The 19,918-nt window shown below is 50.4% G+C and overlaps 1 long non-coding RNA gene across 1 annotated transcript; it reads left to right on the top strand.

Annotated features, from left to right (window-relative positions):
• Positions 1-306: 306 nt before the first annotated feature.
• On the top strand, positions 307-10,147 carry LOC141584897 (uncharacterized). The gene is made up of 3 exons (XR_012518180.1): positions 307-485; positions 776-903; positions 6,833-10,147. It is a non-coding gene; the product is annotated as an uncharacterized LOC141584897 (long non-coding RNA).
• The last annotated feature ends 9,771 nt before the right edge of the window (positions 10,148-19,918 follow it).

Here is a 19,918-nt window from a genome sequence, read left to right as displayed (position 1 = left end):
TAATATCGTCTTTGCAGGGATGTAATATAATTTAATTTTCCAGTGCCTTATTGATGGATGTTTGCATTTTTCCCCCTAGTTTTTCTGCCGTTACAAACCACACAGCAACTTGTGTTCCTCTTCCCACCCTGGGGACTTTCTGTGGGAGAGGTGCCTGGATTTAGAGGAGCGATCACTCTTCATTTGAAATGACTCTCCTGAGCCTGGAAGCCCTTCAGCTCCCACTCCAGAGTGGCTGTTGGTGGTAATACTCCAGGGCTGGGAAGCAGGAGTGGGAAGGTGTGAGAGGTGGGGGAGTGTGGCTGTCAACGGTTCCGATTTTCCACAGGGATCTTGGTCCCTTTCCCAGTTTGTCACTCTGCCCACAAACTAGGATGTGAGCAGCATATTGAGAATCTGGAGAGTTGTTTGCGTCTGCCCAGCATATGGGTGTCCTTCTGGGCTGCGAAGTGGCATCCTCTGGGCACCCCCCACCACAACCAGCGGTGAGTTGTGCCCTGGCACAGAGGGACCTGGTTTTCCCTGTTTCTGCAGATGGAGCCCAGGGTTTCAGGGAGGGCAGGGGCAGGCTGGGACCTGTTGGGGATCTGGGCACTTTCTCGTGCTCCTTAAACTGCAAGTCATAGACGGAGCAGGAATGTGCCTTCCCAAGGCCACCGGCAGAACCGGCGAGCTCTTTGCTCTGGGATGAGCTCCCTCTGAGGGGTGGGGACAGTGAAGCAGGACAGAAGTCCCTGTCCTGCAGGACGGAAACTGGCTCTCCTCCATTTCACAGGCCGATGCTAGGGATTTGGGCAGCAGATTTCGGGCTGACAGCAGAATGACACGATTGCTCGCTGGGTGACCTTGGCCAGGACGCCAGCTCACTTTCTCGCTTACTTCTGCACATTCTTTGTTCTGTGGGTGAGTCACCCAGGTCCTGCCCTCTGTGCCTGGCTGCCCTCTTCCTCTTTCCCTGCCCTGAGCCTGTTCCCACTTGTAGATTTGGCAGGTCACGGCCGAGGCCCATCTGCCGCCACCGTGGCCAGTGCCCTAAGCGTAGGCTGTATGGAGCGGAGCTGGTGTGGTCAGTAGACTCGGATCAGGGTGGGCTCGGCTGCTGAATGCTGAGGGAGCTTTTCGGGGCTGCAGTTGCCCTGTGCACCCAGAGAGGGGTAGAGAAGGCAACCAGGGGCTCCTTTAGTCCTGAGTGGTTTGTGGCCTGGGGAGGCTCTGCCCAGGGGAGCCTGGCAAGCCCCTGGTCTGCTCCCTCGGCCAATGGCCTGATGCTGTTTTATCTGGGCACCTTGTCATTTTGGTTCATAAGGGTGTACAGGGTGATTTAGGGTCTCAAATGCAGGTGTTCACAAAATGAAACAGAACTTCCCTTTATCCCTGTGTTTCTTTTTATTTTCATAACAATATAAATAGTTTTATTTTATTTTTTATTTTTTTGAGACGGAGTTTTGCTCTTGTTGCCCAGGCTGGAGTGCAATGGCATGATCTTGGCTCACCACAACCTCCGCCTCTCTGGTTCAAGGGATTCTCCTGCTTCAGCCTCCTGAGTAACTGGTATTACAGGTGCCCACCACCATGCCCAGCTAATTTTTGTATTTTTAGTAGAGACAGGGTCTCACCATGTTGGCCAGGATGGTCTTAACTCTTGACCTCAGGTGATCTGCCCACCTCAGCCTCCCAAAGTGCTGGGATTGCAGGCTGAGCCACTGTGCCCAGCCTGTTCTTGGAGGGCTCTTCTCTCTTTTCTCAGACTCTTCAAACCCACTCGGGGACTCTGCCACCTCACTAAGGATTCTCTAGTAGCTTACCTGGAGAGCTGGACAACTGGGGAGGATCATTTTTTAATAGTCCCTTACTCTAGAAAACCAGGATTATTGCCAGGCATGGTGGCTTACGCCTGTTATATCAGCACTTTGGGAGGCTGGGGCGGGCAGATCATTTGAGGTCGGGTGTTTGAGACCAGCCTGACCAACATGGAGAAACCTGATCTCTACTAAAAATACAAAACATTAGCCGGGTATGGTGGTGCACGCCTGCAATACCAGCTATTCAGAAGGATGAGGCAGGAGAATCGCTTGAACCTGGGAGGCGGAGGTTGAGGTAAGCCGAAATTGGGCCACTGCACTCCAGCCTGGGCAACAAGGTGAAACTCCATCTCAAAAATTTAAAAAAAAAAAGTTTCAAACAAACAAACAAACAAACAAAAAACCACCATTCTCAGTAATAATGGTGAAATGAAATGAGTAAGAATAAAGGCCATAAAAGAAATGCAGACAGTCATCATTTTCAGTTTTTCTTTTTTTTTTTGAGATGGAGTTTCGCTCTTGTCACCCAAGCTGGAATGCAACGGCAGGATCTCGGCTCACTGCAACCTCCGCCTCCTGGGTTCAAGCAAGTCTCCTGCCTCAGCCTCCCCAGGGTGTGTGCCACTATGGGTGTGTGCCACCATGTGTGGTTTTTAAAAAATTTTGATAGAGACAGGGTTTTACCATGGTACCCAGGCTAGTCTCAAACTCCTGGGCTCAGCAATTCTGTTTCAGCCTCCCAAAGTGCTGGGATTACAGGTATGAGCCACTCTACCCAGCTAATTTTTGTAATTTTAGTAGAGACGGGGTTTTCCCATGTTGGTCAGGCTGGTCTTGAACCGCTGACCTCAAGTGACCACTGTGCTTGGCTGCATATGTGTTATTAAAACTTAACAAACAGTAACTGCAGCAAATGACTCAGAACTTAGGGAAATTTTTCAGGTAGCAGTGTTTTGTCACGGACATTGTTTAGAATTGCTGGTGCGTGGTGTTAATAAAAAGGAGACCAACATGTAGTGAGTCTTATTTATCATCGTTTTTTTTTTTAAGACGGAGTCTTGTTCTGAAACCCAGGCTGGAGTGTGGTGACACGATCTTGTACAACCACTCTTCCTGGGTTCAAGTGATTCTCCTGTCTCAGCCTCCCTAGCAGCTGAGATTATAGGCGAATGCCATCACATCCAGTGAATTTTTGCATTTTTAGTAGAGGTGGAGTTTCATCATGTTGGCCAGGCTGGTCTTGAATTCGTGGCTTCAGGTGATCCGCCCACCTCAGCTTCCCCAAGTGTTAGGATTATAGGCATGAGCCACCATCCCGGACTTATCATTGTTTTTAAAGCCTTTTATAGCCAGTCACTGGTATCAGCAGGGAGCAACATTCAGTAACTCTTGCTCTTTACCTCCTGGCTGCCCTGGGAATCCTTTTCTTGTCTGGAGGTGTGGTGGGGGCTCCAGAAACCTGGCTCTTACACAAAACCAGCACCCGCAGGCCTTTCCATTCCTCCAAAGGCCTGGGCTTTTCAACTGTACAGCCACGAAAAGACTCCCCATTCCTCTATCACAGCCTTTCCCTGGGGCTGCCTTGGCCTCCAAAATCAGGGGAAGCACTAAGAGAAGACAGGAACATAAGAGAAAAGACAATATGGGTTAATGTTTCAAAAATTTCCCAGTGCAAGAGGATGGCTTGGATAGTCTCAGCAGCTGCCTCTGCCTTGCCCCAGATCTGAACTCCTGGGAATTCTAGACTCTAGTCTCCGCCCTGGAAGGAAGTGGAAGGGAGGTAGGGAAGAGCTACTCACTCCATCCTCTGCTCTGGAGAAGATATCTCAGGCCTAGAGGGGAGCTATAATTGATCGGAGGTTGCATAGAGAGTTAGGGACTGGTTCCAGGTCCTGGGGTACTCAGTCTAGGAGTCTTCCTGCTGTTCTGAGCTGCAGAGCGTCGCTCTGTCCCGGCGGTTTATTGCTCAGCTGTAAATGCGCGCAACATCTTAGCAGCAAACACAGTTCAATGCACTTATGCTCTGAACTTGATGCAGCTGTGGGGCTTATAAAAGCTGAAAAACAAGCACTGCTGGCCGCTATTAGCTTTCCTCTAAAATCACTTGTGGGTCTTTCCTGGGTGGATTCGTAATACCAGAAAATATGATAGCTGGAGAATACGCATCCCCCAGCCCCAGAGGATGGAAATGGAGACGCCCTGGTCAGGCAGGGGACAGGTGTAAGCAACCTGTTCCCCAGGGGCCTGGCAGGGGGCAGGGCCTGGGTGAGGGGCTACCTCTGGCTCAGCAAGGGATTCATGTCTGAGGTCAAGGTTGCCATCCACAGTGCCCCCATGAAGTCTGTTCTCCTCACAGTGATCTTTTTTTTTTTTTTTTTTTTTTTTGAGGCAGAGTTTTGCTCTTGTTACCCAGGCTGGAGTGCAATGGCGTGATCTCGGCTCACCGCAACCTCCGCCTCCTGGGTTCAGGCAATTCTCCTGCCTCAGCCTCCTGAGTAGCTGGGATTACAGGCACGCGCCACCATGCCCAGCTAATTTTTTGTATTTTTAGTAGAGATGGGGTTTCACCATGTTGAGCAGGATGGTTTCGATATCTTGACCTCGTGATCCACCCGCCTCGGCCTCCCAAAGTGCTGGGATTACAGGCGTGAGCCACCGTGCCCAGCCGATCATTTTTTTTTTTTTTAAAGGTGGGGTTTGACCATGATGGCCAGGCTGGCCTTGAACTCCTGACCTCAGGTGATCCACCTACCTTGGCCTCCCAAAGTGCTAGGATTACAGGCATGAGCCACCGCGTCCGGCTCACAGTGATCTTTTAAAAATGTAAATCAGGGTGGGATACGGTGGCTTGCCCCTGTAATCCCAGCACTTTGGGAGGCCGAGGAGGGCAGATCACAAGGTCAAGAGATCGAGACCATCCTGACCAACATGGTGAAACCCCGACTCTACTAAAAATACAAAAAAATTAGCTGGGTGTGGTGGCAGGTGCCCATAATCCCAGCTACTCAGGAGGCTGAGGTAGGAGAATCGCTTGAACCTGGGAGGTGGAGGTTGCAGTGAGCAGAGATGGCACCACTGTACTCCAACCTGGGCGACAGAGTGAGACTTCACCTCAAGAAAAAAAAAAAGTAAATCAGGTCATGCCACTTCTTTGTGTAAACTCTTCTTGGCTCCCCATAACACTTAGAATAAAACTCCAGACCTCATGTGACCTGTTCCCACCTGTCTCTTCAGCCTCATCTTGTGTCACTGTCACGGTACCCCTCTAGCACCCTGTGGCCACACTGGCCTCTACCTCCAGCGTGCATGGAACACCTTGCAACAGCTCCGGTTTTCACTCCTGTTGCCTGCACCCCCTCCTCCAGGTTGTTTCCTGATTGCACTTTCTTCTCATCATAGCTGAGTCTTCTCTGATCACTGAGGGTCACCCTCTCCCACGCCTCGGGATCTTGGGGTCTGGCTTTCTTCCCTTCATCGCCTTGGTCACCGTCTGAAATGATTTTGCTTATGTGTTTCCTTGTGTATTATCTGTCACTCCCTCTGGAATGTAAGCTGCATGCTCACCTTCGATTCTCCAGGCCCCAGCTACTCAGTAGGTGCTTATGAAATATTTACTGAATGGATGATGGGCTCTGAACCTTTCACCCTCCAACCGCACTTCTGGGTGTTCTGGGAACATCAGTGGGGAGGATGTATCCAGGGCTCAGAGCCGTGTGTGGCGTTTACTAAATACTCAGCGTCCCACCCTGACAACAACAGCGATAACAACACCTCCGTTCTTCCAGGCCCCATGCTAAATGCAGTATCTCATTTAACCTTTGCTATGATCCTCGGAGGTAGGCACTGCTCCTGTCTCCATTTTAAAGATGTCTCCAAGTTGCCCAAGTCCCCTGTCTACACCCAAACCCACTGTCTACACCCACCCTGCTGAGTCCATCATCCTCCAGCCCCACCTTGTTTCTCCCCTTGCTTGCAGCCCGGTCCCTGCTGGCTGCCTCCATCAAGTGTCCTCATCTTGAGGCTGAGTCCTCCTTGCTGGTCATGGAATCTTGGTATACCCTGAGTCTCAACAACTGTTGCTGGGTGAAATGGAATTTAATTCTGATCCTTCTTCCCCCGACCTGAAGCTCCTTCCATTTAGTCCCCTTCGTTTCCTCCCTCCCTCCCTCTTTCTCTCTCTCTCTTTCTGTCTTTCTTTCTTTCTTTGACAGAGTCTTGCTCTGTTGCCAGGCTGGAGTGCAGTGGCACGAGTTTGGCTCATTGCAACCTCCACCTCCCAGGTTCAAGCTGTTCTCCTGCCTCAGCCTCCCCGGTAGCTGGGACTACAGGTGCCTGCCAGCACGCCCAGCTAATTTTTGTATTTTTAGTAGAGACAGGTTTTCACTGTGTTAGCCAGGATGGTCTAGATCTCCTGACCTTGTGAGCTGCCCACCTTGGCCTCCCAAAGTGCTGGGATTACAGGTGTAAAGCCACTGTGCCTGGCCTCTTTTTTTTTTTTTTTTTTTTGAGATGTAATTTCGCTCTTTGTTGCTCAGGCTGGAATGCAGTGGCACAATCTTGGCTCACTGCCACCTCTGCCTCCTGGGTTCAAGCAATTCTCCTGTCTCAGCCTCCCAAGTACCTGGGATTACAGGTGCCTACCACGATGCCCCGCTAATTTTTTGTATTTTTGATAGAGACGGAGTTTCACCATGTTAGCCAGGATGGCTTTGATCTCCTGACTTTGTGATCTGCCCACCTCGGCCTCCCAATCTTTTTTTTTTTTTTTTTTTTTTTTTTAAAGAGACAGGGTCTCTCGCCCGGCCAGGGTCCCATTAGAGCCTTCAGGTCCTCTCTGGTGCCCCACTCAGGGCCCTGCCCCAGCAGACTGTACCCCACAACCCAGCCCCACCCCCCTGAGCAGGGCCTGAATCCCACCCTTATCTCCCTGCTCGGCTCCAGCCCGGAGAATCTGGTAGACCAGATCCTGGAGTCCGTGGACTTGGATTAAAGTCACGAAGTCCTTTTGTCTCTGTTTCTTTCCTCCGCAGGGTGGGACCTTCACGTGAAAAATTCAGGCCCTAAGGTGGGCACTTCTGGGACTCTGTCCCCGAGTCTACACAGCGCCGAGAATGTGGACATGTGGAAGGGTGCCGAACTTCCCGCTTTTCTTCTCTAAGCCTCAGAGGTCTTATCTGTATATTGGGGCTGACGGAGGCCATCAGCCTCCACGTCAGAGGGGCTGTCAGAACTTGTTAAGTGATGGGAGGAATCAAAGCTCCCCAGAGGGCGTGGGCTGGTGCTGCCGAGGGGCTGGCGTGGGAGGACACTGCTGTGGGTCGGGCCAGGGGCTTGGTTCTGCCTCAAGGGTCTCACAGTTGAATGGGGAGACAGACAGACAAATCTGACCACAGTTCATGGGAAGTCCCGTAAGCACTGCTCAGAGGGAAAAAACGCCACTTCTGAGTGGGTGCAGAAGGCTTCCTGGAGGAGTGTCTTTGGGCTCGGTCTGCTGAGGGCTGGGATAGACCTCATGGGAGGAAGCAAGGTCAGAGCTGGGAGAGGCCAGGAGCCTCTGTCCACTCCTCCCGCCCTCCCTCCCTCCCTTCCTTCCTTCCTTCCTTCCTTCCTTTCTTCCTCTCTCTCTCTTTCCTTTTTTTCCCCCCGTTTTTGACAGAGTCTCGCTTTGTTGCCAGACGCCAGGCTGGAGTGCAGTGGCGTGATCTCGGCTCCAAGGTTCAAGTAATTCTCCTGCCTCAGCCTCCCGAGTAGCTGGAACTACAGGCACGTGCCACCACACCCAGCTAATTTTTGTATTTTTTAGTAGAGACAGGGGTTTCACCATGTGGGCCAGGATGGTCTCGATCTCTTGACCTCGTGATCCACCTGCCTTGACCTCCCAAAGTGCTGGGATTACAGGCATGAGCCACTGTGCCCGATCCTTTTTTTTTTTTTTTTCAGGTGGAGTTTTGCTCTTGTTGCCTAGGCTGGAGTGCAGTGACACAATCTCAGCTCACCACAACCTCTGCCTCCAGAGTTCAAGCGATTTTCCTGCCTCTGCCACCTGAGTAGCTGGGACTACGGGAGCCCACCAACAGGCACAGCTAATTTTTTGTGTTTTAGTAGAGATGGAGTTTCACCATGTTGGCCAGGATGATCTGGATCTCCTGACCTCATGATCTGCCTGCCTCCGCCGCCGGAAGTGCTGGGATTACAGCCACCGGGCCCAGCCTGTCCACTGTTCTTCCACGTAAGAAGGCCTTAGTATGTGCCATGCCTGGTGTTAGTGCTGGGACACTGCCTAGTGGGGGAGACAGATGCTCATTGCAATGGTGACAGTTTCCAGGAAGGATGGATTCAGGGGGTGTTGGAGGGATCACCGGGTGAGGGGGTCAGAGAAGGTGGCCCTGAGTGAGCTTTGTCAGTGACTGAAGCGGGGAGGAAGAGCTGTGGGCAGAGGGAAGAGGGTACAGCTTGGTGGTAGAAGCGGGCACGTGGCACCGAGGCTGAGCGCTCACAAGCCTGGGACCCCAGGGCAGGGCCAGGTGTTGGGGTTTCACTTGGGAGTCCATGGGATACTACAAAAGGCATGAAAGTGGGGTCAAAGGAGGCAGGGCTGGGGCAGTGAGGGCGACGGTCATGGGAGGAGGAAGAGCGACCAGGGACTGGAGAATGGGGTTTGTTGGGGGGTAGGAGGGAGGCCGGCAAAGCCAGGCGGCCGGGGCCACCATTCAATTCCGGGTCTTTTTGAGCTCTGCGTGCTGAGCTCTCCCGGCCAGCAGCTGGCGGGTTGGGATTGGGTGGAGTTCGGTTTCATTGTGATTTCTGCTTTGTGGCCATGGCTGTTGTTATGTTTGTTAAATGAATGTGAATGATCCTTCTGCCTGGGCTCATGGACTTGGATCGCACCCACACAGGCCTGAGCCCTGCCACAGCCTCCGCTTGCTCCGCACAGCCTGGCTCTGCCCTCAGCCCCACAGGCTTTCCTAAAGGCAGCAGCACCTTATGCACTCGGCCAGTGACTAAGGGCCCCCAGGTGTGTCCTCCTGTATCCCCCTGTTCTGTTCTCAGCTTCTCGCCACCCCCACATTTGCTCCTTCCACCCCAGCTCTCCTCGTGAAGCCCTGCCCTCTCTCTTCCTGCAGCCCTGGGAGCTTCACCAGTGACTGAGCTCTTGTCCTCAAAGGCAAGGGAGGGAGCGAGGGCAAGGTGACCCCAACCCCCTGAAGTGGCTGGCGTGGATGGGGTTGCCCTGTAGGCTGTGGGGTTAGGAGGGGTGGTGTAGGCTGCCTGTGTTTCCCAGGCTTCAGGGTGGGCTTGTCCCAACCAGGCACCTTTGCGACCGGGGTCGAAGCACCTGTAATCCCGCCTTCCTCGGGATAAGTGAAGGATGCACCTAGGGATTAGTTCCTTCATTTCACAGATATTTATAGGGCATGGTGCCGGAGAATGGCTGTGAGCAAGGCAGAGGTGGTCTCTGCCCTCAAGGCAGCTACAGGGAGAGCCACCTGAACCCCCCAGTATGAGCTTCCCAGCACTGGCCTGAAGGTGCAGCTGTAACGATACATACACACCCTGGCATCCCCACTTGCTAGCCTGAACATTACATTTCTCCAAACCTCGGTTTTCTCGTCTGAAAAGCCAGCACAGCCCCTAGTTTGCAGAACTGTGAAAGTACAGAGGGTTAATGGCAATGCCGTCAGCCTTGGGCACTCCTTGTTCTGACCTCTGGCGTTCGGCTGCCCTGTGGTCTGGCCCTGGCTCTGTGGAGAGGTTTTCCCAGGCTGAGGGGCTCACCAGGCCTTCCCTAGTGAGGAGCTCTTTCTGCCAGAGCTGAGCTCATGGGCAGGGCGGGCCGCAGAGGCCACATATCAGCCAGCTGTCCTCCCTTTCCTGGGAGCTGGTCCAGAGACGAGGGGCAGGGCGTCTGGTTTTCATTGTGCGGCTGTCTCTCATTCCTCTGGCATCTAAGCTGCTTTTCAGAAAGAGGGAGACGCACTTAACTGGTTGTGACCCAGCATGGTGCTGAGAAAGAGGGCCTGGGCCTGGGATCAAAGCAGAGCTGGACTTGAAGGCTGCCTTGGCCACTCACCGGCTGTGTGGCCCGGGTACGGCACTCCACGGCTCTGAGTGTCAGGGGCCCCGATTAGAAAATGGCAATGATGATTTCTGCCCTGGCTAATCCACAAAATAGAAATAGGTGCGAACGTGTTTCATAAAGCATAGAATATAGGCCAGGCGTGGTGGCTCATGCCTGTAATCCCAGCACTTTGGGAGGCCGAGGCGGGCAGATCACTTGACGTCAGGAGTTGGAAACCAGCCTGGCCAACATGGTGAAACTTCGTCTCTAAAAAATAAATAAATAAATAAAGCATAAAATATGAAGCCGGGCCTCTCTTTCGTGTTCATGGCATAGAGGGTGGGGCTCTGCACAAGCAGCTGTGCCCCTGCTGGTTCACGTGTCCGAAATGGTCAAAGCAAACTTGGAGTCCATGGAACAGAGGCGCATTTCAGAAGCTCCTGGCTGGTGACCACGAGGAGGGCCAGGGCTCAGAAAAGGAAGAGCTCCCTCTGGTTGGTGTGGTTAATAAAATAATAGCTGACATTTGCTTACAAAAGGGGCAGGCCCGCTTCTGAGAATTTTCCAGTTGTTAATTGAGCCTCACAACAACCCACTCAGAGAGGCTACTATTGTCCCCGCTGTGAGCACCTTTGAGGGCGGAAAGGCATTTCTGAAGAGGGAATTGGGTGTACAAAGGCCTGGGAGCTCCTCATATCCTGGGGGGCAGTGGGGCACCTGACCTGCAGCCAGAAGGGCTGGCCTATGGGGCCTTGAAAGGCAGCCAAGGGGTTTAGACTGGATCCAGGCAGCAGGGGGAACCCCCAGAGCCTCCTTCGTGACTTCATTCTGGTGGGTGGGTGGGATAGGGCTTCTGGGAGGGGCCGTGATGGACCGGCGTGGGTGTAGAGTTCATGGAAGGAGGTGGGATTTCCTCATCCTTGGGTCTTCATCCTTGAGCACAGGCCCCGTTGCCACCCTAGTGACCCCCACTGGAAGTCTTGATGCTGAGATGGGCTCAAAAGCCAGGTTGTGTGTGGTATGGGGTCTCAGAACCCTGGCAGGGCCAGGGTGGCAGCCAAATGGCCTGCAGCCTGGTCCTGATGCTGCTGTGTCAGCCCTCACAGGTAGCTCTCCAGTGGCCAACTGCACCCCATCCTGGGAGCTGACCCCAAGAAGGTCAGGGCAGTGCTGTCTACTGGGTCTCAGAGGTGCCTGGAACATCTTGCTCACACCAGCAGGACACTCCTGCCTTCCCTGTCTGAGCCGGCTGCAGGCACAGCCTGGCCAGGGGCTGGCTGAGTTGGGGAGTGGGCAGGAGGGCTGTAGTCATGGTGGTAAGAGACAGGAGCAATATTGGTACTCTTTCTCTCAAATAAAATAAAGCCTGGCAGGTCGCAGTGGCTCACACCTGTAATCCCAGCACTCTGGGGGGCCAGGGTGGGTGGATCATGAGGTCAAGGGATCGAGACCACCCTGGCCAACATGGTGAAACCCCATCTTTACTAAAGTTACAAAATCTATCTGGGTGTGGTGGCATGTGCCTGTAATCCCAGCTAGTTGGGAGGCTGAGGCAGGAGAATCGCTTGAACCGGGAGGTGGAGGTTGCAGTGAACCAAGATGGTAACATTGCACTACAGTGTGGTGACAGAGTGAGACTCTGCCTCCAAAAAAAAAAAAAAAAAAAAAATGAAGCCCCTTGCTAGGGAGGCCACTGTAGAGCTGGCATGATGGAGGCTTCCCATCTGAAGGAGCTGGTGCTGATACACCGGTGGGGGACCCAGAAGAACAACAGTAGAGGATGTGCACCCACATGAACTGGCTGCCTGTTCTCTGCATGAATTCAAGTGAGAACTCTGGGCTGGGAATGCTGAGGAGGCGAGTGTGGGAGAACTCTCAGCTCTGCAGGGTGCCTTGCTGTGAGTTCTGACCTTTTCTACTTGAGAGCAGTAAACAATAATGTAGGAATTTTTTTTTTTTTTTTTTTGAGACAGAGTTTTGTTATTGTTGCCCAGGCTGGAGTGCAGTGGCATGATCCAGGCTCACTGCAACCTCTACCTCCTGGATTTAAGCAATTCTCCTGCCTCAGCCTCATGACTAGCTGGAACTACAGGCATGTGCCATCGTGCCAAGCTAATTTTGTATTTTTAGTAGACACGAGGTTTCACCATGTTGGCCAGGCTAGTCTTGAACTCCTAACCTCAGGTGATCCGCTGGCCTTGGCCTCTCAAAGTGCTGAGAATACAGGTGTGAGTCATGGCACCCGGCCATATGCTGGAATTTCTAAGGAAGACAGGGAAAGGGCTTGGGGAAAGTGGAGAGTTTTTAGTCATGAGGCATCCAGGGTGTGATATTTGCACCAGAGCCAGAGATAAGATAACAAAGACGCCCCAGAAGATTGGGAGGCCTGACACAGAAAGGCCAGATCCACGGTTAGGTCACGAGGGAGGCCTGCGGCCTGCAGTGAGCCAACGAGGAGGCCGGGGCGGAGTGGGCCCAGGAGAGGGGCGGGGAACACATGGGAGGAGGAAGGAAACTGGCCTTGGTCTTTCTTGCTTTTAAAAAAGATGAAATACTTGGTGTCTGAATAGAATGTTGGGAGAGTTTGGGAGTCCGAGCCCCTGGGAATCTTCACTGGGTAGCCCGGGGAATGTGCTTCTGGAAGATGGGAACCATGGGATCCTGAGCCCAAGGTAAATATTCCTGGATTTGGTATGAGTGGCCTCCAACTGGGCTGATTTGTAAACACTCCTGAAAGTGGCCCTTTGGCCCACAAGCACTTGGGGGAGCCCCAGCTGGGAGCTGTGTAGGAAAGAGGTGAGGGGAGCTGGGAAGGGAGAGCACACACTCTTTGTATGAGGGGAAGTGACCTGGGAAGAGCCGGCTGAGGAAGGGCGGGGGCAGGTGCTTTCCTGGTGGCAGCACAGGGTGGACTCGCTCCCCACCTGCTCTTCTCACTCCAAGTCGCCCTTTGCCAAACTTCTGGGTGGGGCCTGGTGCTTTGGCACAACCCGTATTTCCCTTTCCAAACCTTCCCCAGCCCACAGGCCAGCGTGGCTGCAGGGTGTTGACGTTTTCTGTTTGAAATGATGAGCCTGCCCCCAGCGCCTGTGGCCCTGTGGCGTGTATAGCCAGGTGCTCCCCTCACTCTCGGGGGAGGGGGGGCGGGCAACCGGACCAACCAGAAGGTGTGACACTGCAGGGCCTGGGGCCCTATCTACCCAGCAAACAGTGCCAGTAAGAGAGGCATGGGGTTTGAACAGTTCTGCTAAAATGACGATTTTTGAGAAAACTGGGGAAATTTGACTATTGACCAAATATTAGGTAAGGTGAACATTTCTTGGCAAGGACAGGTGGAGAATGTTAACAGAAGCTTACACATAGCATGCACGGTATGGTCTCACTTTTGAAAAAATAATTATGCATACATACACTCAAAAAAAGATCTGGAAGAATACACAGTAAGGTCTTAAGAGATATTCATCAGCTGATAGAAAAATTTCCCCTTTTTTATTGTTGATGTTTTCTCACATGTGTTTTAAATTTTTCATTATTCTTGGCTGAACGCAGTGGCTCACGCCTGTAACCCCAGCACTTTGGGAAGCCAAGGCAGGCAGATCACGAGGTCGAGAGATCGAGACCATCCTGGCCAACATGGTGAAACCCCATCTCTACTAAAAATACAAAAATCAGCCAGGCATGGTGGTGAGCCTGTAGTCCCAGCTACTCAGGAGGCTCAGGCGGGAGAATCGCTTGAACCCGGGAGGCGGAGGTTGCAATGAGCTGAGATCGTGCCACCACACTCCAGTTCTGGTGACAGAGTGAGACTCTATCTCAAAAAAAAAAAAAAATTTATTATTCTTAATTTTCTTATTTTTTCCCCAATTTCTACAATTCTTATATTGCTCCTGTTGTAGTAGAAAGTTATTATTATTGGGGGAGAGAGATCCAAGATGGCTGATCACTAGCAGCTCGGGATTGTAGCTCCCACTGAAAACGCAAAGAACGAGAGGACGCCACACCTTCACATGAATTCTTGTTGCTCACGCACCAGGAGATTCCCAGCGGAGGAGCCCCACGGGTCGCCAGCGCGACTCTTGTGACCGGCGAGGCGGTTTTGCCGGCGCCTCGGAGCGTCGGTTCTTGGTGCAGAGTCAGAAAAGCACCATCCATCTTAACGCCACCGATTTGGTCGGCGCAGTGGGTTGCTCAGATTTCGGCGCTGAGAATCAAGAAGTTGGACGTCCACTCAGAAACCCAATTACAAAGACGGTAATTATAAAGACCACAGATGGATAAATCTACAACGAAGGGAAGAAAACAGCCAAAAAAGGCTGAGAATGCCCAAGATCAGAACGCCTCTCCCTCAGCAGGGGATCCCAGTTCCTCATCAGCAACAAAACAAGGCTTGATGGAGAACGAGTGGGTTCCAATTACAGAAGCAGGCTTCAAAACATGGATAATAAGAAACTCCTGTGAATTAAAAGAACTTATGCTAACACAATCTAAAGAAACTAAGAACTTTGAAAAAAGGTTTGACGAAATGTCAACAAGAATACAAAATTTAGAGAGGAAAATAAGTGAATTGATGGAACTGAAAAACACAATACGAGAACTACGTGAAGTATGCACAAGTTTTAACAGCCGAACTGATCAAGCAGAAGAAAGGATATCAGAGGTCGAAGACCAACTCAATGAAATAAAACAAGAAGACAAGATTAGAGAAAAAAGGATAAAAAGGAATGAGCAAAGTCTCCAAGAAATATGGGACTATGTGAAAAGACCTAATCTACGCTTGATAGGTGTACCTGAATGTGACGAAGAGAATGAATCCAAGCTGGAAAATACGCTTCAGGACATTATTCAGGAAAATTTTCCCAGCCTAGTAAGGCAGGATAATATTCAACTCCAGGTAATACAGAGAACACCACAAAGATATTCCTCAAGAAAGCAACTCCAAGGCACATAATTGTCAGATTCACCAGGGTTGAAATGAAGGAGAAAATACTAAGGGCAGCCAGAGAGAAAGGTCAGGTTACCCACAAAGGGAAGCCTATCAGACTCACAGTAGATCTCTCAGCAGAAACCCTACAAGCCAGAAGAGAGTGGGGACCAATATTCAACATCCTTAAAGAAAAGAACTTTCAACCAAGAATTTTACATCCAGCCAAACTAAGCTTCATAAGTGAAGGAAAAATAAAGTTTTTTGTGAACAAGCAAGCACTCAGAGAATTCATCACCACCAGGCCTGCTTTACAAGAGCTTCTGAAAGAACCACTATACATAGAAAGGAACAAACAGTATCAGCCTTTCTAAAAAATACCAAAAAGTAAAAAACATCAATATAATGAAGAATTTACATCAACTAATGGGCAAAATAGCCAGCTAATATTAAATGACAGTATTAAACTCACATATATCATTATCAATTCTAAATTTAAATTGACTAAATTCCTCAATTCAAAGACAGCCAATTTGGACAAAAAACTAAAACTGTATGCTGCATCCAGACCCATCTCACATTCAAGGATACACAAAGACTCAAAACAAAGGATGGAGAGAGACTTACCAACCAACCAGAGAGCAAAAATAAATAAATAAAAAGCAGAAGTTACAATTTTTGCCTCTGATAAAATAGTATTTAAAGCAACAAAGATCAAAAGAAGCAAAGAAGGACATTATATAACGATAAAAGAATTAATGCAACAACAAGAAGAGTTAAAGGTCCTAAATATACACGCACCCAATACAGGAATACCCAGACATACAAGACTTATAAAGAGACTTAGACTCCCACACAATAATAGTGGGAGACTTCAACAATAATATTAGACAGATCAATGAGACAGAAAATTAACAACGATATCCAGGACTTGAACTCAGATCTGGAACAAGTAAACGTAATTAACATTTATAGAACTCTCCACTTTACACAAAATATACACTCTTATCAGTACCACATCATATCAACTTAGAAGTTTAAACGAAATGTTGGTTGGCTCCTTGTTTGTTACTCTCTTCCCTCATTTTCTTTCATGTCTCCATTATTAAGGACAATTATAGGCATACCCATATTTAGACTGCATTCTAGCCCGGGCAGCAAAGCAATACCCCCATTCTCTCTCCCTCTTCCTCTTTCTCTTTCTTCCTCTTCTTTACTCTTTAAAAAAAAAAAAAAAAAGAAAAGAAAGTTATTATTATTATTACCATTTGAGACGGAGTCTTGCTCTGTTGCCCAGGCTGGAGTACAGTGATGCCATCTCGGCTCACTGCAACCTCTGCTTCCAAGTTCGAGCAATTCTCCTGCCTCAGCCTCCTGAGTAGCTGGGAGTGCAGGTGCACAGCACCATGCCCGTCTAATTTTTGTGTTTTTTGTAGAAATGGGGTTTCTCCATGTTGGCTAGGCTGGTCTCAAGCTCCTGACCTCATGATCAGTCTGCCTCGGTCTCCCAAAGTGCTGGGATTACAGGCGTGAGCCACCGCGCGCAGGCAGAAAGTTATTTTTAACTTAAAAATGTTTAATAAGAAACTGCCACCCTTCAAGGTGACAATCCGGGGCCGCAGGGGACAGGCATGAGGTGGTGGCCACTGAGGAGAGGAGCCTCAGTCTTACAGGGACAGGACAGGAAGACCCAGCCTCTTTTCTCCTTGGCTCCCTGCTGTGGATAAGAACTTTCTTATCTGAGTTCCGCACATGATCCAGAAAGTCCTGATAAGTGCATAGCAAAAAAAGTCAACTCTGGAGATGATCAGTGATTAAAAAAAGAAAAAAACTTACCCCAGGCCGGTTTCCCCTCAGCAGAGTCCATGGCTGGCCCCCTACCTCTTTCACTGAAAATCTAACTTCATTTAAATGGTTTGTAAGAAACCCAGAATTTGAAAGCTAGAGTTGTCCATGTGGACCGGTCGTTCCTGCTTTTCACCTGGGGCCCTATTGGGGCTGCCCCTAGATCTAGGAGGAGCATCTCAGGGGTGAGAGCCGGAGGATTTGGAAATAGGGGAGGCTGAATTAAACTTCACTTTAACCTGAGAGGGATGAGGGCCTGGGGAAACTCCAACTTCTCTGAGCCTTATTTTCTTATCTTCCAAAAGGGTAGAATAATCCCTATGCCTCCCCCTCCATATTTTAGCTTCTCAGAAGAGACATGCTATGGTTGGCTGTGGCTCAGTTCTTTGTGGGGGTGTCGATGTGGGGTGGGGTGAGGTGGAAAGGCTGCTTTTCTGTTTAATGGCATTTACACTCTGGATGCAGCCACTAATGGGCACCACTTCCCCCAACCCCCACTGTGTTCCAGGCTCATACTCCCACCCCCATTCCTAGGCCTGGTTCTGCCTCTATCCTTCTGCCCATCCCCATCCCTCTCTGGGTCAGGCTTACACCTGTGCAGAAGGAAGAGGACATCTGCATTTTTCTTAGCCAGACAAGCTTGATGGGGCCACTTCCTTGTTCGCTTGAAACAGCTACGAAGCTGGGCACTGTGGCTCATGCTTGTGATCCCAGCACTTTGGGAGGCCGAGGTGAGCGGATCACTTGAGATCAGGAGTTCGAGACCAGCCTGTCCAATATGGTGAAACACTGTCTCTACTAAAAATATAAAAAAATTAGCCAGGCATGGTGGCGTGCGCCTGTAATCCCAGCTACTCGGGAGGCTGAGGCAGGAGAATTGCTTGAATCTGGGATGTGGAGGTTGCAGTGAGCTGAGATCATGCCACTGCACTCCAGCCTGAGCGACAGAGAAACTGTCTCAAAAAAAAAAAAAAAAAGCCAGGAGCGGTAGCTCATGCCTATAATCCCATAATCCCTTTGGGAGGCCACTTTGGGGGGCCAAGGTGGGCAGATTATGAGGTCAAGAGATCAAGACTATCCTGGCCGACACGGTGAAATCCTGTCTACTGAAAATACAAAACTTAGCTGGATATGGTGGTGCGTGCCTGCAGTCCCAGCTACTCGGGAGGTTGAGGCAGGGGAATTGCTTGAACCCAGGAGGCAGAGGTTGCAGTGAGTTCAGATGGCACCCACTGCACTCTAGCCTGGCGACAGATTGAGACTGTCTAAAAAAAAAAAAAAAATCCTAAAAATAAATAATTATAAAAAACAGCTACAAAATCCAAATGCAGTGATGGTTTTGTGTAAAGATAAAGGCTGATGGGAGGACTGCAGAGGAGCAGATGCGGGGCTGGAAGAATGAGTGTCCCTTCCCAGCCCTCCCCACACACCATCACCTCTGACAACAGGACATTGGAGAGGACTGATGTGCTCCCCACTCCACCTTCCTTTGCTCTCAGAGTTTATAATCCCTCAAGCTAGAGAGGAAGAAGTCTAGGATGCGTATTATTTGAGAAGAATGTGGATTATGCAACAGCTACAAGGTCAAGGCCATTCCTTACCCAGGCCTCTTCTCTGTAGCCCAGTAGTGGGGCCAAGTCCTGACTGCAGCAGGGGACACTTGCCCTTGGCTGTGGGCCCATCTTGTGCTCCTTATTATCCCATCACTTTGGTGGGTGTAGCTACCTGATGATTTATCTGTCTTCCTACCTCGAAGGGGCAAGTGGGGGCAGGGCCAGGCTGCTGGAGCTGGCTCACTGGGATCCCACATCATCTGGCCTCTGGCAGAGCCTAGGGCCGAGCGAGCTTCCATTGTTGATCTGGATGGGTTATTCGGGGCATTTGCCAGTGTTTGTGTTTTGGACAATTCTGCTCTAAAATAATTTGTAGAATTTGGATGAAAATGAAGGTCAGGAGGAGGAACGTTCTTTTGGTTCCAAATTTTCTAAGCAGGCTGCTCTGATCCAGAGTACCTTCCCTTTGGGCGTCTGAAGGCGTGGAGAGTTCGTAGTTTGCTGCCCTCTTGTGGCACAGAAGTGATAAAAAGATTGTCTTCCTCTTTCAGAGATCAGGCTCATTTCTCTGTTTGACAGTGAGTGAGCAGCGCATGGACAAGGTGTGGGGCAAAAGCAAGAACTGTACGTGGTCTCCACTGACAGAATTCCCAGGCTGGTGGAGGTGGCTTTTGGTACAACTCATGTCTGAGGGCAAAAATACACACTTTAGCTTTGCACAGAGCGGGTGACGACCCCATACGTATCCCAGTACCTGGGCTGCCCTGCTGAAGAGGTCAAGTGGCCACAAGCCGAGCCTACAGCAGTCTTTAATAACTAGTCAATTTCCTCCTGAACTGGAGAACTGATGAGACAAGCTCAAAATCATTTTCAACTGGCCTCCCTATCCCCCCAGCTCCTTCTTTTTTTCTTTTTTCTTTTTTTGAGAGGGAGTCTCGTTCTATTACCCAGGCTGGAGTGCAGTGGTGCAATCTCGGCTCACTGCAACCTCTACCTCCTGGGTTCAAGCAATTCTCCTGCCTCAGTCTCCCGAGTAGCTGGGATTACAGGCATGTACCACCACACCCAGCTAATTTTTATATCTTTTAGTAGAGATGAGGTTTCACCATGTTGGTCAGGCTGGTCTCAAACTCCTGACCTCCTGATCTGCCCGCCTCAGCCTCCCAAGGTGCTGGAATTACAGGTGTGAGCCGCCACGTTTGGCCTCCTTCCTTTTTTCTATCTGTTAGCCATTTGTTGTCTTTTCCAAAAGGCCTCCCTTTTCCAAACACCAGGACGATTCTGTTTTGCCTCCTATTATGGGCTGAATTCTGTCCCCTCCCAAATTCACAAGCTGAAACCCTAACCCCCAGGACCTCAGCATGTGCGTGTATGTGGAGACGGGACCTTTAAAGAAGAGGTGATTAAAGTTAAATGAGGTCATTGGGGTCCACTCTAGTCCAATATGACAGGTGTCCTCATAAGAAGAGGAGGTTAGGACGTATAGAGACAGGCGGCAGGGCTGTGCATGTACAGAGGACAGACCACATGAGGACCCAGCAGGAAGATGGCCAGCTATTACACAAGCCACGGAGAGGCCTCGGGAGACACCAACGCGGCTGCTCCTTGATCTCAGACTTTCAGCCTCCAGAACGGAGAAAGTATTAATACATTTCTGTTGGTTAAGCCACTTCGTCTGCGGACTCATGTTGTGGCAATCCCCAGCGAATACACCTGCTAACAAAATCCTTGTTCCTAA

Source organism: Saimiri boliviensis, chromosome 6 (genome assembly GCF_048565385.1).
Source record: "Saimiri boliviensis isolate mSaiBol1 chromosome 6, mSaiBol1.pri, whole genome shotgun sequence".
NCBI classification, from domain to species: Eukaryota; Metazoa; Chordata; class Mammalia; order Primates; family Cebidae; genus Saimiri; species Saimiri boliviensis.
The sequence above is the reverse complement of the archived record's forward strand: the minus strand, read 5'-3'. Positions and strand labels throughout refer to the sequence as shown.